Genomic DNA, 14,672 nt, shown 5'->3' on the forward strand with positions numbered 1-14,672 from the left:
AAGAAGCAAGTTTAGCCTGCCATTGAGGGTGAGCAGCATGGCAGACAGACTGCAATGCACCATTTCCATTAAGGGGTTGGGGACTGCGAATATAAAATATAACTGAGGGGCCGAGGGAGGAAGTGCTGCAGGATGGTGAGATGCAGGGAGTCTTAAAATATATGGGATTCTGGAAATCTGGCAAGTGCCTAAATGTGTAGATCTTGAACAGATCTGTGACAAAAGATTATCTGAAAAGTCTTTTTTAGAAACACTTGGTTCTTGTTTTTCCAATAAGCAAGAGTATGGAATAAGGCATATAATGACAATTTCAGCCAGTTTGGATCACAGTTCAACACCAGGGCTGTGCTTCTGGATGTCAGATGATTCATGTTCTATAATTTTTTAGCATTTATACATCTGGGTTTCAATGCAGCATTTGGCACTTTTGATTGAACTAGATTAGACTGTTACATTATAGTTTGACTCAGAATGTTGTTTTTTTTTTTTTTTTTAAATATATATTAAATTAGTTGTATTTGGCAGGCTTCCAAACCTTTACAGTAGCTCTCTTTTGTAAGGTTTTTCTGTTTGCGAGTAGAACATGTCAGATAATATCTGGAAATGAAGATTTAAAGTGGCCATAATCTTATTTGAACAATAGAAATAATCACATCAGGCGAATGCTCTAAGGATTATAGTTTCAATCACTTTTAATACTTTTTTAAAATGTGCTTTCACACTGGGAGAAGGTGAGAGTGCATTTAGTGGGGGAAAAAAAAAAAAAAAAGGGATCCTGAAGATTCAAGTCTTTTTTGGTTTTATTTTGCTTGAGCAAAATTCGTTTTAAGGTCACTGGAGTTTGCCCAAACAATTATCTTAAAAATCAAAGACATTGATATCTCTTGTTAACACTTTTACGAAAACAACCGAACAGACAGAAAAATTTTATGTCAACAATAATATTTTCATTAAGACTGAAACATCCCACAGGAACATATTGAACTTATCAAAATTTCAGAGGGGAAAGGTCAGTATCTTTTTCTGTTTCTATATGACATTAAATGATTAGATTTAAAACTGCATGTATATTATTGGTGCGGATATATGTTGCATCTTGTCCTGCTTTCTTTTTATGCTATCAAAACAAAGTAGTTTTTAATTATCAAAATTGAATAGTCTGCTGCTTCAAAATAAATTTATTTTGGAATAATCATTATGAGACGACTATTTTAAAATCACTGAATTGACATACATCTGATTTGCAATGGGGTTTACACTGTGTTTAGTTTTTTAGGGTTTGGGGTGTTTTTAAGCTATTGGAGTGTGTTCCATGTGTTTCATGGAACACAAACTGTTTTCTGGTCAGTTTATGTGAACAAAACTGAATATTGAAATATTTTCTAAACTTCTATACATTTCATAGTATATTTAAAATTAGTAGAATGTGCAGAAGATGACTTATAGTCCCAGATCATAGTGACACTCTAAAATTGCTACCTGTTATAGAGCAGGTCAGAATGAAGTCCCCAGGACTTTCAGGGGGTATCCCAAAGATTTGTGAGGTTTTTTGTTTGTTTGTTTGTGGGGTTTTTTTGTTTGTTTGTTTGTTTTTTTTTAAAAAAGGCTTTTCTCTGTACTTGCATATCTGCTGTTTCCACTGTACCAAGCCAAACAACATCTGTTTGGCTGAGACATTTATTCCATGAAGGTATCCAGTGTTGGCTTGAAGGCATAAAGATCAGAAAAATTCATAATTCTTCTATCACTGGCACTTTGTTTTATTAGCTGGCCATATTCCCTGTTAGAAATTTGTGTGTCATTTGCCATTTGAATTGTTCATCAGCTTCTAAACACTTATTCTTGTCATGCCTTTTTTCTACTAGACTGAACAGCCTTTTAGTACCTGATGTCTGAAGTATTTATACACTTCAGTCACAGCACCTCTTAATATCCTTTTTGATAAACTAAGTGGATTGAGCTGTAGGTGACTTCTGCAGAAATGTATTTCTCTACACCTCAAGTAATGTTTGTGACTCTTCTCTATCTTCCCTCCAGTTTTTCCATTTATTTTTTTAAAATGTGGACTGCAGAACTTCCTATATTATTCTGATATGTCTTATTAATATCACATACATCTAACCACTATTCTCTTTGTATACATTTTCATTTTGCAAAGCTAAATTAATTTTGTTTGAATCAGTTCAACCCAGATCACTATTTTCGGCTATTCCAGTCATTTTGTCTTTGGTGGGTTTTATGGTGTAAATGTTTGGTGCTTGCTTAGATACATGAGATCAAAATGATGAATAAGACTCTGGTACAGTAAACTGTATATTTTAAAGATTAGATATCTCAGAAAATAAAAATGAAATCAAGTACTTTTGCAAATCCTGTTCGGTTATTCTAAGGTTCTAAAAGTATTCCCATAGTTTTGAATCACAAAGTTATGAAAATCTTCAGGTTTCTACCCGAAATTTCTGATTCCCACATGAATCTTCAAGTTCCCAGAGAATATAGCAGCACAGACAGACTAACATACTGAGGCACAGTGAGGGGAAAAAAAAAAAAAAGTACTGGGTAAATATGAAAAGGAATTTAATTTCAAACTTGCTTTTGCAATTAAGTAATTGATCATAGCTTTAAAGTATTTTGTGCATTTCTTGTATTTTTTCACTAGTCTTTCTTAAGCATAACAATAAAATGAGAAATGTCCCTTATTTCCAGTTTTGCTTCCCTATTTTTCTATTAATTCATTTACTAAGTAGCAGTAACAAAGGAGAAAAAAAAAAAGTGCGTAAGTGGAGCAGTTTTCTTGCATGTCTGAAGAAATGATCATTTATTACAACCATTATGGTTGCAATGTTTATTTCAAACTTTAAGTTTATAGAGTTTTTTTAAGCTTCTAATTGTGTTGAAAAAATAAAAGATAGACTCCCCAAATGAGGTCCAACTTTATCCAGCTTGATCAGATACTGTGTCTGAAGCAATGGTGAGCATTAGATAAATTTGAAGGGAGTATCTTTGGATCCCTCACCCTTGAGAAACCTACTTCTGAATAGTGCATTTGTTCAAATACCTGTTCTATTTTATTTCTTCTCACTTGTCTCTGTATCCTTTATTTTGCCACCATGTTTATCAAAATGCTTCCATGCACTTTAAAAAATGCTTTTGCTTAACCTCAGATCTAGTCCTTTTTCACAATAAATAACCGTAAGAAGTGAGAGATGTTTCCTAAATCACTACATCTGTTGTGGACTGTGGGAGTTTTGTCTGTACAGTTTTTGAATTCTCAATGAGATACTGTGGATGCCCTATCTATCTGTTTCAACTTTCATCTCCCGTGAAAATATTCCCTCCTTAATCCAGTTGGTTACACTTTTTCTTGGAGTAAGAGTTTTGTCAGGAGGTGTCTTGGTGTGTCATTAAATGAAGATGGGCTTTTATTCATATACAAACATCCAGGACAAAAGCTAGCTTATCAGGAGAGAAGTTCTTAGTAATTAAATTATCTACAGGAGTCTATGAGTATTGAAGTAAACTGATCTGGGCCTGACTTTACAAGTAATATAATGCATGTGAGGTTTTTGCTATAAATATTGAGTGGAGCTTCTCTTTGTCCATGATAGGGGAAGATGCTTCATAAACTTAGAGAAAGTTTGCCTCCCAAAATGCATGGAGCCAATCCTAAAGCATGAGTAAGGAAGAAAGTTTGTTTCCCTAATGATCCATTTTTTCCATTTTTATCTGTCAAGAGTAATATTGTATTAAAAAATACTGTGCAGAGCCTATGCATCTTGACTTTTATTCTTCTTTGCAAAGAGATGACAGTGACAACTGAAAGCCCATGCTCTCTGGAGGTGCCAGGGACCAGCATGGGCAACAGAGTAAAGCTGAGTAATTATAAGATTTCAGTCCACTGGAGCAGGAGACTATACAGGTACCCTGTGCAGTAAGAGATAGTGCCTGACCTGTACTCAGTCTCTGTTCTTTAAGAGAACAAGAGGAATCCGAGTAGAGGATGTGCTGTCAGGACTCTCAGCAAAGCGTTACCAGACTCTGCCACACTAAGTGACTGCAGAACCCAGGCTTAATATTTCTGTGTCTTAACTGCAAGAGGGTCATCATATTTACTGTTTGAAATCTGAATTTCTTTTTGGTAGTTGAAATGTTGACACCATATATGCAAGAACATATGTTGACAAGCATATATGCTTATGATCTTAATGATCAAACTAAGCTATTTCCTTAGCTTCTCTGCCTTGTAAAAAGTGGCTGAAGCTCCCATGTTGCATTCTTGGTGATGAACCTGACAAATATGTTTTACAGGCAGGCAACTAGAAAGCTGTCTTTCTGAGTAGTGCCTAAGGAGATGTTTTATTTTATGTAAAGTCTTCACACAGTAAAATCAGTGCGGGGTTTTGTCACTTTTTTTTGACTTAGGGTTTTTGGAAATTTCAAAATCATTTATTTAAAATGCTAAATAATTTTTTGGAAATATTCAGTTGAGGTTTCATGGGGGACATGGGTGGTTGCTTTTTTGATGCATCTTAGACAACTTCCTGCTGGAATAGTCAAAAACCTGCCTGAGGAAGGCATCGAAATTCCATTGAAATGGAACTGTCAACTAATATACTTTAAAAAAACTAGCTACATCTTCTTAATCAGAATGAACAAACAGTTTTATTTTTTAATTTTTCATTCATGTATATTATATAACACTATATTTATTATATCTATTTTTATTGCCTTGAAAAGATTAAGACCTCAGTTGACAATGACAGCAGTTGATAAGTCAAAAACCTGCCAAATAAAAAGCAGACATTTTTACATTTCTTTTAGAACATCAGGTTTATCCTTCTGCTGTGTGTTTTCATGACATTGAAAGGGTTTCTTGAAGCACTTAATGCAAGTCCATGGTGATGCCTTTGCCTTTAAACAGCAATCTGTTCTTTTCTAGGTTCATCTTCAAATATAGAATCCCACATGTCTACCTTGTCACAATGATAAAATGCAAAGTATGCACAAATTACATTAGACTTAAGCATAAAACAATTCTATTGCCTTCTATAAAACCAGCTGTTGGGTAATATTTCCTGTGGTGTGACAATCTAATGTAATTTAGGGGACACATTTCTCTTGGAATAAAATGTCAAGAAAGAGCTTAAGAACACACCAAGAGAGAACTTTTGGTATATTTCGTAGGCATTGCTAGTCAATTCTTAAGACACACTATGTTTCTCAAATTAAATTAGTCATTATTTTAAAGTTAGAATTGGTCTGGCATAGATTTTTTTCTGTAGAACATTTAGAAATAAAACACAGTTTATGAATAAATGTTTGATATCACCATTATTTGTTTCAAAATTTCACTTCTCTGCTTTGACCTTTTGCCTTCTTCTGTGAGAGGTTTACTGAAGCCAACATATCTTAACTAGAATTATATATATATGAATAAATAATCAGCCTACCCTACAGTACAGCTTCATCCTGAGTTGTCCTTTGAAGGTATTAAGAAGGTGAATTATTTTACTTTAGGACGTTCTGTCCTCATCAGTACACATTTTTTTTTCTGCAGATTATTTAATCAGTAATCGTAAAATGAAAGGAATTAGATAGATCATGTGAAGATGAGCACATATATAGAGATGCTTGCTTAGAGTCTTAGTTAAATTAGTGTCTGGGTTTCTGCTTGTGGTTAACATAATCTTATTTTCTCTTTCTTTTTTCTCCCTCTACGTATTTCTCACTTGGAAACTGGAGTATGAAGATAGTGCATTCTGCACAAGCAAGAGACCATAGGATGAATGTTTATTGAAACTAATAATTATTATTAAAACAGTACTTTTCTGCAACAGGTGATACTATGAAAAATCTGCTAATTACTCTTTTCAATGTTTCATTTAGAAGACAAAATATGCAACTGAATTGGCATCTCCCATTTGAGGATCTCTAATTGTTCTTGCCTTCAGGCTGTGCTGGAAGCTGCAACAACTTAGGTGGCCAAGTCTCAGAAGTAGTCTTTTCTTTACTCATTGTAGACGATAAGTGATTTTGTTTAACTAAAGAAAAAAAAAAGGAATTTTAAGATTATTTAAAAAAATATATATATTCCAAGTGTGTTCATCAGCCTTCCTAAGTTTTCCTAAAGAGCTATGTGTTGCAGTATTTATGTTCATTTTTTATCTAGTTGCTTGTAGAAGATTACCTATGCTTCAAGTCATGAAAGAAAGGTTTCCAAGACTTTTGTAGTAAAATAATGACAACATAACTTCGTAACAGGCAAGACCTTATTTATTAAATGCCTCTCTTCTTGCCTGATTATTTTTAGGACTTGATTGAACACCGACTTAAAATTAATTATCAAATCATTGAACAAATGTTACTGTTATCTCTTGAATAATTCAATCAATAGCTTTCCTCCATCTATAAAATAAGTCGACGAGAAAAATATTTGTCAATCTATTCAACCATAAAGTATTTTTATCCTAATCTTAAGTAGTATGTAAGAATTTTTCTTCTATTTTAAATGTATTTGTATGCAGATGAAAGGAGCCTTCAATATAAATTTTTTAAGGAAAGAATATATGTGCTTGATGACTGAACAGTTCCTTTTAACATTAAAATTGCTAATGGTACTTACATTTCTCTGTTCAAATGTAATCAGGATGAATGAAAATAATTTATTCTATTAAAGTGGAACTCTAAGTAAAACAAGCTAACCTGCTGAAATACATTTAGTTGATACAAACTATACTGTAATGAACTATACAGTTCATTAGAGTTCATTGTAAGTTGAAAACTATTGCAAATATGGTTTGGGATAAGGACAGAAAAATAAATTTGTAAAAATTGTAAAAAATAGAAACTGAATAATGGCTTTATAGAATGGACCCAGCATCTGAGATTTCCTGTTGAGGGTATTTTGGCAAAATTATGAAAATCCTGTATATTTGGGTCATATTTATTTCATATATGATTGTTAATGAATATTCATGAGAGCCAGTTGAATCTTCATGCCCTATGTGCTTATGCATTAGGTAGAAAATCTCGCCATGGCTACAGCAAGACCTGCATCAAGACCTAGGTTTTCTTTAGTCAGTTGTCTGTAGTTGGTACTTGATCCAGATTTAGCTAACCATCCCACGTACCAGTAACAGGTTCCTGTGCATTCATTAAGTTAGTTCATATTTTTGTGATCCAGTGCCTGTGCCTTCCTACCTATATATAAAGACAAGGGCACTTGATTTGGTCAAAACATTAAGCCTCAGTTTCCTTTGAAAAGTACTGCAGATATATAGACAAACCGACTTGAGTTCAAGAAATATTCTGCTTCACTTGTGCACAATGCAGCCTTAAAAACTGGGTTTTGTAGAGAATGCAGGATAGAAATTATTCATGTTTCTATGAAAATAGATGCTTCTGACTAATAAGGCCAGAAGGAACTGTGAACTGCTTCATCCTCTCTCTGCATGCTTCATTGCTTTTCTTATAAAGTGAGAATAATGATTTCCTACCTTGGTCTTCACAAGAGTTTCACAGAACTGAATGCTTGTAATACTGTACCATACCAGATGCTGTGGTGATAAGGTCCATGTACTGGACCCTTCTCTCAACTCAAGATTACCAATACCAGAATCATAGTCCATGTTTACTTTGCAAGGAAGTACATGCTGCAGTAAGCCTTAAAATCCCAGTCCGTTAATCATCCACTTGGGTGAAGTGTCCTAATGATCCCTCTCAGCCTGATTTATTCTCAGTGAGACACAGGGTGGCTGAGTTGGGATGGATTCAGCACCCAAGTCCAATTTCTGCAGGTTGGGTATGGCCAAGGAATCCTAGACAGGACTAGCTCATACCTAGCCCTGCAACAGAAGTGCAGGGACAGGAAAAGCACGCTTATTATTGTTCCAGATAAACTTGAATGTATCCATTTTAATGTCACTGATGATCTCTTCAGCAGCATTCTCCCTAGTTATTCTGTAGTTCAACTGAATGGGTTTATAAACAGAAAATAACAATTTGTGGGACTGACGCACATTTGTCTGCTAGTCACCAGCTCTGCTCATGTGCATTTCAAAAGCCTTGTCTGACCACTGCTGACATATGGAGCTGCTCAAGGATGAATCACGAAGGAAACATATGGATTAAACATTTATGGCATTAAGATTCTTACTGAAGCAGAAGGTGGCCTGTGTAGGCCTATAGGGATGATTCACAGATAGTCACCCCTATGTTTTCTTGAGGGTGAAAGGAAACTTCATTCTACTGAATGTCTTATTTGCAAGTTCACCATTGCTTTTGTATATGCTAAAAAAGTTCACGACGAGATTGCTGGGAGAAAGGCAGCATGACCGGTTAATTAAGGTGCAGGATTAGCTTGTTTAGCTAATGTGACAGTCCTTCAAACCACACTGATCAAATCTTTCCAGATGCAGAGCTACCAAAGCAATTTTATGTGCAGCAAGGCTAGAGATTAATGTACTGTCCCCAGGCTGCATTCTTATTACTGAAGTTATCCAGTCTCTGGCTGTTCAAGTTTTTCAAAAAGTTAGCTAAATATCTGACATTTTTTGACAAAAGTTATGCAAGAAATTTGACTGGAAAACAAGTTGAGGGCTCTGCCTTTCACTGAGGATGTTGAAAGCTGCTAGTTTAAACTAGCGAAAACTCTTGTAGTTAAGGCCAGTGCTTTTTTACACAGTAAGCAATCTTCAAAACTCACTTGCTCCCGCTGTAGTGGAAGTGGCTGAAACAAGGAAAAAGCAGTGATGAATGCACTGTTTGCACTGGCTGGCCCACCCTGCTTTCTTGTTGCTGTGGGGATGAAATGGCAGGCCCTGCAAGAGTGGTTTGCAAGTAGCTCTGAAATGGAATTGTTATTTCTGCAGCAAACTAAGAAAATTTTGACAAGGCAGGTGTTAGTTTTCTGACATTTTTGAGGCAAGAATGCATAAATTCAAAAGCCATTTCCTTTCACCTTTGAGGAAAATCATAGCTGACCATGACAAACTGGCATAGCATATGTATTATAAATAGGAATAAAATGTGCATGGTTAATTCTTAGCTAGAAATTTAATGAAACTTCTTTTATATTGTTGTATATGCATATATGTGCACTTAAGCTATATATAGTTCATACTGTATATTTATATATTCATCCAATTCATATGTACTACTGCTAATTCCATCACATAACATGACGTGCATTCATTATATATGCTGTGAAGGTATGTGATAATAATTTTAATTTAGCTTCTATTTTTCTTGCAGATCCTTTCCTGTCAATTTCAGTTACAGTCATGTTATTTCTTCCAACAGAAATAAATTCCCTGAAAATTTTGGGGATTAATAAAGTAAGTACAAGTTCAGATTAATTTTTAGTTAATTCATTTGGCTGAAAAAGGCGAAGAGATTTTTTATAATTCATTGATTTCAAAATGGTTTTGGCAAGATTTGAGTTTAGTGCTACTCCCCCCCAAATTGCCACAAAATTAAAACCATATTATTTTAGCTTGTCTGCAACACATTGTTTCTCTCAGTTTTTACCAGCACCTCAAAAATCCATTTTTTCAGGACCATTTCCAGAGCATTAGTGCCAAACTTGAAGTGAGATCCACATACTGATGAGAACTGTTAAAGTCTGTTAAATTCCCTCCAAAGATTTTTCAGTCTTAGCCTTTTTTAGTATCCTCTTCTTTAGTGAGAACAGATAATCCACAAAGCAAAAATGGTTAGATCACATAGGCATGTATTACTATGAATTGTGAACACATAATTTAGTTATTTTGGAGGTGTGATGCTAGAACCAGTAATTTATTTTCTACTAATTTATTCATGTCTATCTCCTCTCCCTGATTAGATGCTGTAAAAGACAATTCTGCTTACATAGATGAGAAAGTCCATTTGCCTTTAAACCAGCTGGACTTTGCATAGATTAATAGACACCTTCCCTTCTAGGGAGAATAACATCAGTGAATTATGGCCACTCCTGGGCTGGAGGTGGTCACCTAGGAAAGGAAGTTATTCTACTTAAGGAGAGGGAATAAGAAGACAGTGGAGGGTCCAGAAACAACTTTCTAGCTATAGTTCTCCAAACAAACTCTCAGCACTTTTTTCTGCCACAACTTCTTGGTTCCTTCCAGCTCTCCAACACAGCTATTCAGGAATGAACCATAGTCCTCCTCTTTGCTTTTGCCTCCTTTGTTCTTCTGCAGTTACAGCAGAAGCGAATTTTACCTGTATAGCTCCAACACCTTCAGGTATCTCTAGATCTACTGACCTAATAAGCAACACCTATGTTAGGCAACATGCATATTTCCACTTTGCCATTTTAGCCCAGCACCCTGAATTACTCTATGCTAGAAAATGGTTACTGCAATTAACTCCTACCTTCATGTACTGTTAATCATAAACTGACTCAAATTGTAAGTCACTGAGTTTGCGGTCAAAGCAGATGCCCATTGCACCCATAAAATAGAAGCAGTTTAAGCAAGGTATAATTAATATATGCTTGCCTTGAACCCAGACATAAGCATACTAATTATGGTAGATATGTAGGTACTTCATAAGTCACAACTTTATTAGTAGCATTTTGTAACAGTTAAGCATAAACCTATAAATAATAGTTGTAACTGAAGAGAAGCAAATGGAGATTTGTAGTAAAATGGCACAAATGAGTTGTTAGAGCACATGGGCAAGTAGGAAACCAAGGATGTAGATCAGGTGTAAAAGATACCTAATAAAACCAAAATAATCTTGCAGAATTTGGTGGAATCAAAATAATCCCGGAGAAAGAGTGAGAAACATCCTTAAAACCAAAAAAAACCCCAAAAGTTCAGCTGTATCAAGAGTATATTGTGCCCTTTTTCGTTTGAATAGAGAACATAAAATAGCAGTCATGAGCAAGGAATATAGAGAAGTCATCCACCTCAGTTCCATCATCCCTTCTCAAAGAACTAATCACTGACCACCTTGAACTTGGACAGTGAGGCCATCAAGGACCATAGCCATCATCATCGTCAACTCCATCATATTTTATACTCACAGCTATTTAGGAAACACTTGTTCAGAACTATTTGTTTAAATATATATAGAAATAATTGATAATGAGTAAGAATTAACCATTAGCAATGTGTATTGCCAATATATATCTATCTAGTATTGTTTCCCAGTTTGAAACTGGCCAAAGTTTTCAGTCTTTTAAACACTGCTATCAGTGATCTCTAATTCTACTAACTGAGATTTATATATTTACATATATATGTATGTATACGTATGTATCATCAGTTGCAATAAGTTCAAGACAACTGTGATTATGAATCGTGATAGTAAATATTAAGAAACGGTGTGCGTAAGACTGAACTTAAAAGTCTGCTAATGATGTAGCTCCTGGTTAACTATAAATGCAGGCAAAGTGCATGTAGGTCTGCTTGTGTAAGACTGCATAGACACGCTGCAGGAATGGTGCATTTTCCAAGGCAATATGCCTCCAATCCTTGATATGTCAAAAGAATATTTATGTGATACAAATATTTTTACTCCAGCAAAAATGTTATAAATAACAATCAAACAGACATGCTTTAAATATAACTTGTGTTTTCAATTTGTCTGAATAACATATTGGACCGTGACATCTCAAAAGAAGAAAAATCAACAGAAATATACCGAATAATAGTTTTTTAACATGGATCCTTTTGATAAAACCAGGCTTGTTCTTTAATTCGATTCATCCTTCTGAACAGACACTTAACAGATATTTATGATGTGTAGAAAATAATATTATAGTGGAGTAAAAGAAACCATTTATATCTTAAATATTCTTAATGATCAAGTAACTTTCTAACAATTAAATTTGTTTTGTATTTGTAACTTTTGGTTTAGAAACAAGACGAATATGAGCTATTAGAGGCCTTTTTGGAAAAGCAGCTTCTTCTTCCATCTTTATATGCCAATTCACAGAAATATTTTAAAATTGTTAGTATTGGTCATACAATCTTCTCCAGAGTGTATTATTTTCTTCTCACAGTTAATGTAATGGCAGACCTTTTTTTAAAGTTACTGAATCATCAAAGTTGTAGTACAGTAAAAAAATTAACTTTGTGATTATCTAGGAAAATGCAGTCTGTAGGTTTCTTTGTGAAGAAGCAAGTGGCAACGATGTAATGATTGCATTTAACAAAGTCTGAGGGAAAAAAAAAAAAAAGGCAACAATGCTTAACACTTTTAAACAACAAATGTATTAATATAGTCAACATCTCCTTTATGTAAAGTTTTTAGTTAAGTATAGTTTGGAAGAAGGTAAGTAAGGAAAATCGAGGTGTTGTTTGAAAATAGACAGTTCAAAGCTCTTAATATATAATTAGTAAATTAGGTCTGCATTTACATGGAAAATGCACATCTATAAAATCAGTGTGTGTCCACACTATCATGATATTAATTCTGAGTTTTCAGTAATTCTGACTAGTTATCAGATATTTTTAAATCATTGAGCTGTAGATATTGGCAAAAAATACATAAGTAGGGCTAGGCAACTCATTATTGTATAAAATTATATAAACCTTATAACTTATATACCTTGTTACTTCATAGAAGTATCTTACATCTCATCAAGTTTTCTCTCTAAATTAAGGGAGAAACTCACTCTAACTCCAGAAATGACAGATCAAAAAAGTGTCAGTCATAGGGTCAAAGAAGTCTCTGAGTTGTGAATTGTTCTAGCTGTTCTTGTGCTTTTCTGCATGTACCTATTCTTGACCACTGCTGCATATAGGACTTTGGGACAGGTGAATCTTTGTTCTAATTCTTCTTTCTGCTACTCTCTGATAACTAACATCTCCTGACTTGCATATAACTAGTCTTGTATTTCTGTGTTTTTCAGTGCCTTCTAGTAAAGAAACATCTAGCACATGGGTTTTTTTTCAATTCATTATGAACATTCACTTGAAAAAATTAGTCCATTGTTGTACACTTGTTTGTAAAGTCATAAAAGCAGTCACAGTTTGAGGATTACTCCCAAAGAAGTGAAGAAAACCCAAAGGAAATAAATGGAAGCTATTGTATGACTGTCAAGGTATTCAAGTGATCATATAGATAAGAATGTGTTCACTACGATTCTATCCTACTTTTCCACAAATATGAAAGGGCCAGTCAAAACATGAAGCATATACAACACTGTCAAAATGTTACAGGGCTAGCCTCATGAGCTGCATTTTTTTGTGAAATCCAAGTCATAATTTAGTTTATAGAAAAAAAAAGAATAAAAACTGTCAAGATTATGTTTATTTCAGTGTGATATTACCACTCTTGTTGATCAAAATATAAGAATTCAGTTCTCCTTCCAGAAGGTCAGGTCAGCAATAATTGCAATTCTAAACCATGCTGTTCTGATGTACTTCTTCATTTATAACTGAAAATTTATGTTCTCTGAATGACATAATCATAAAAAGTCACTACCTAGCATAACAATAATAAAGTAATGGATGGGGATATAAAACTAGGAGCGCAGTAAACATTGTGAATTAATTTTCAGTTTGTTGGTTGTACAAAAGTGTCTCTGCCTATTTAATTATTACAGCTATTTATAGAATAATTTTAAAGAACCTGTATGAATGGTATTTTTAGGAATATTTTCACGTGGCAGTCTGGTTGGTTGCATGCTACATTGATTTTCATGTTCAAAATGGAAACAAAACCACAACCATAAGGAGCAGTAAACTATTAAAATTAAGTAATCCAAGGGAACATTGCCAATCATCAAGAGCTGTATATACAGATGCTGTTTGTATGAATGCATGAACACATTTTCATCATTAAACGAGCACTTTCATGTGAAAAGATGCAAACAAACTACCCGGTATTCCTTTTATTCTCTCTCCAGCTACTTTTTATATTGAGCAATGAGAGTGGCAGAGACATGCATTTCACAATACCTTTAATCACCTGCCATCTTCACACTTAAAGCAATCCTGCATTACTTTTCAAACTGTTATAACTGAACTGAAAGCAAACTAAGACATTATGCTTTCTCTCAGATTATTTGAAATAGTGAGAAATACAATTCAGTGTTGTCTGAAATGTTGGTACTAAAGTTAACCAGCATATTTTATAAGAGAATACAGTGGCTAAACAGAGGGTTCCTTATTAGTGTTTTGCAATATCACTTTAGAGTTTGTTTTTCTGGATTTTTTGGAGTTTTTTTGGGTTTGGTTTTTTTTTGGTTGTTGTTTTTTTTAATGTCTGGTCATATGTGACAACATTCAGCTCGCCCCAGAATGCACTTGGCAACTCACAGGACTTGGTGTTATAATGGACTTCTGTTTTGATTGTGCATATTCCTCACTTAGTAGCAGTACCAGTGAAAATTTTTTTCTGATTAATTTTTGTAACATGGTTAACAGATTTTTTTTTGTGATAGAATTGTGCAAAGCAGGTTGCATGAATTTGGCCAGTGTGGACTTGAAAAGACACCTTCTGATCTCTTTTCTTTATTTCCTCCTATATTCAGTGTTCAGATTATTATTTTTGACTGTGTGTATCTCAAGGAAAATCCAATTAATACTGTGAAATATTCTGATTCTATAGTGATGAATGCCAAACTTTAAACATTTTAGCCTTGTCTAGAAAAAAAGGTGAATAAAAAGTGAATATTATCAACAGTTGATGTCTTGCTTTAATTTATTAACTCAGAGTAC

General features: G+C 34.2%; 1 long non-coding RNA gene across 1 annotated transcript; it reads left to right on the top strand.

Annotated features, from left to right (window-relative positions):
• The first annotated feature begins 10,145 nt into the window (after positions 1–10,145).
• LOC113477288 lies at positions 10,146–12,167 on the top strand. The gene is made up of 2 exons (XR_003397875.1): positions 10,146–10,241; positions 10,861–12,167. It is a non-coding gene; the product is annotated as an uncharacterized LOC113477288 (long non-coding RNA).
• The last annotated feature ends 2,505 nt before the right edge of the window (positions 12,168–14,672 follow it).

The sequence above is a fragment of the Athene cunicularia genome (genome assembly GCF_003259725.1).
Source record: "Athene cunicularia isolate RWA chromosome 2 unlocalized genomic scaffold, athCun1 chr2_part1, whole genome shotgun sequence".
NCBI classification, from domain to species: Eukaryota; Metazoa; Chordata; class Aves; order Strigiformes; family Strigidae; genus Athene; species Athene cunicularia.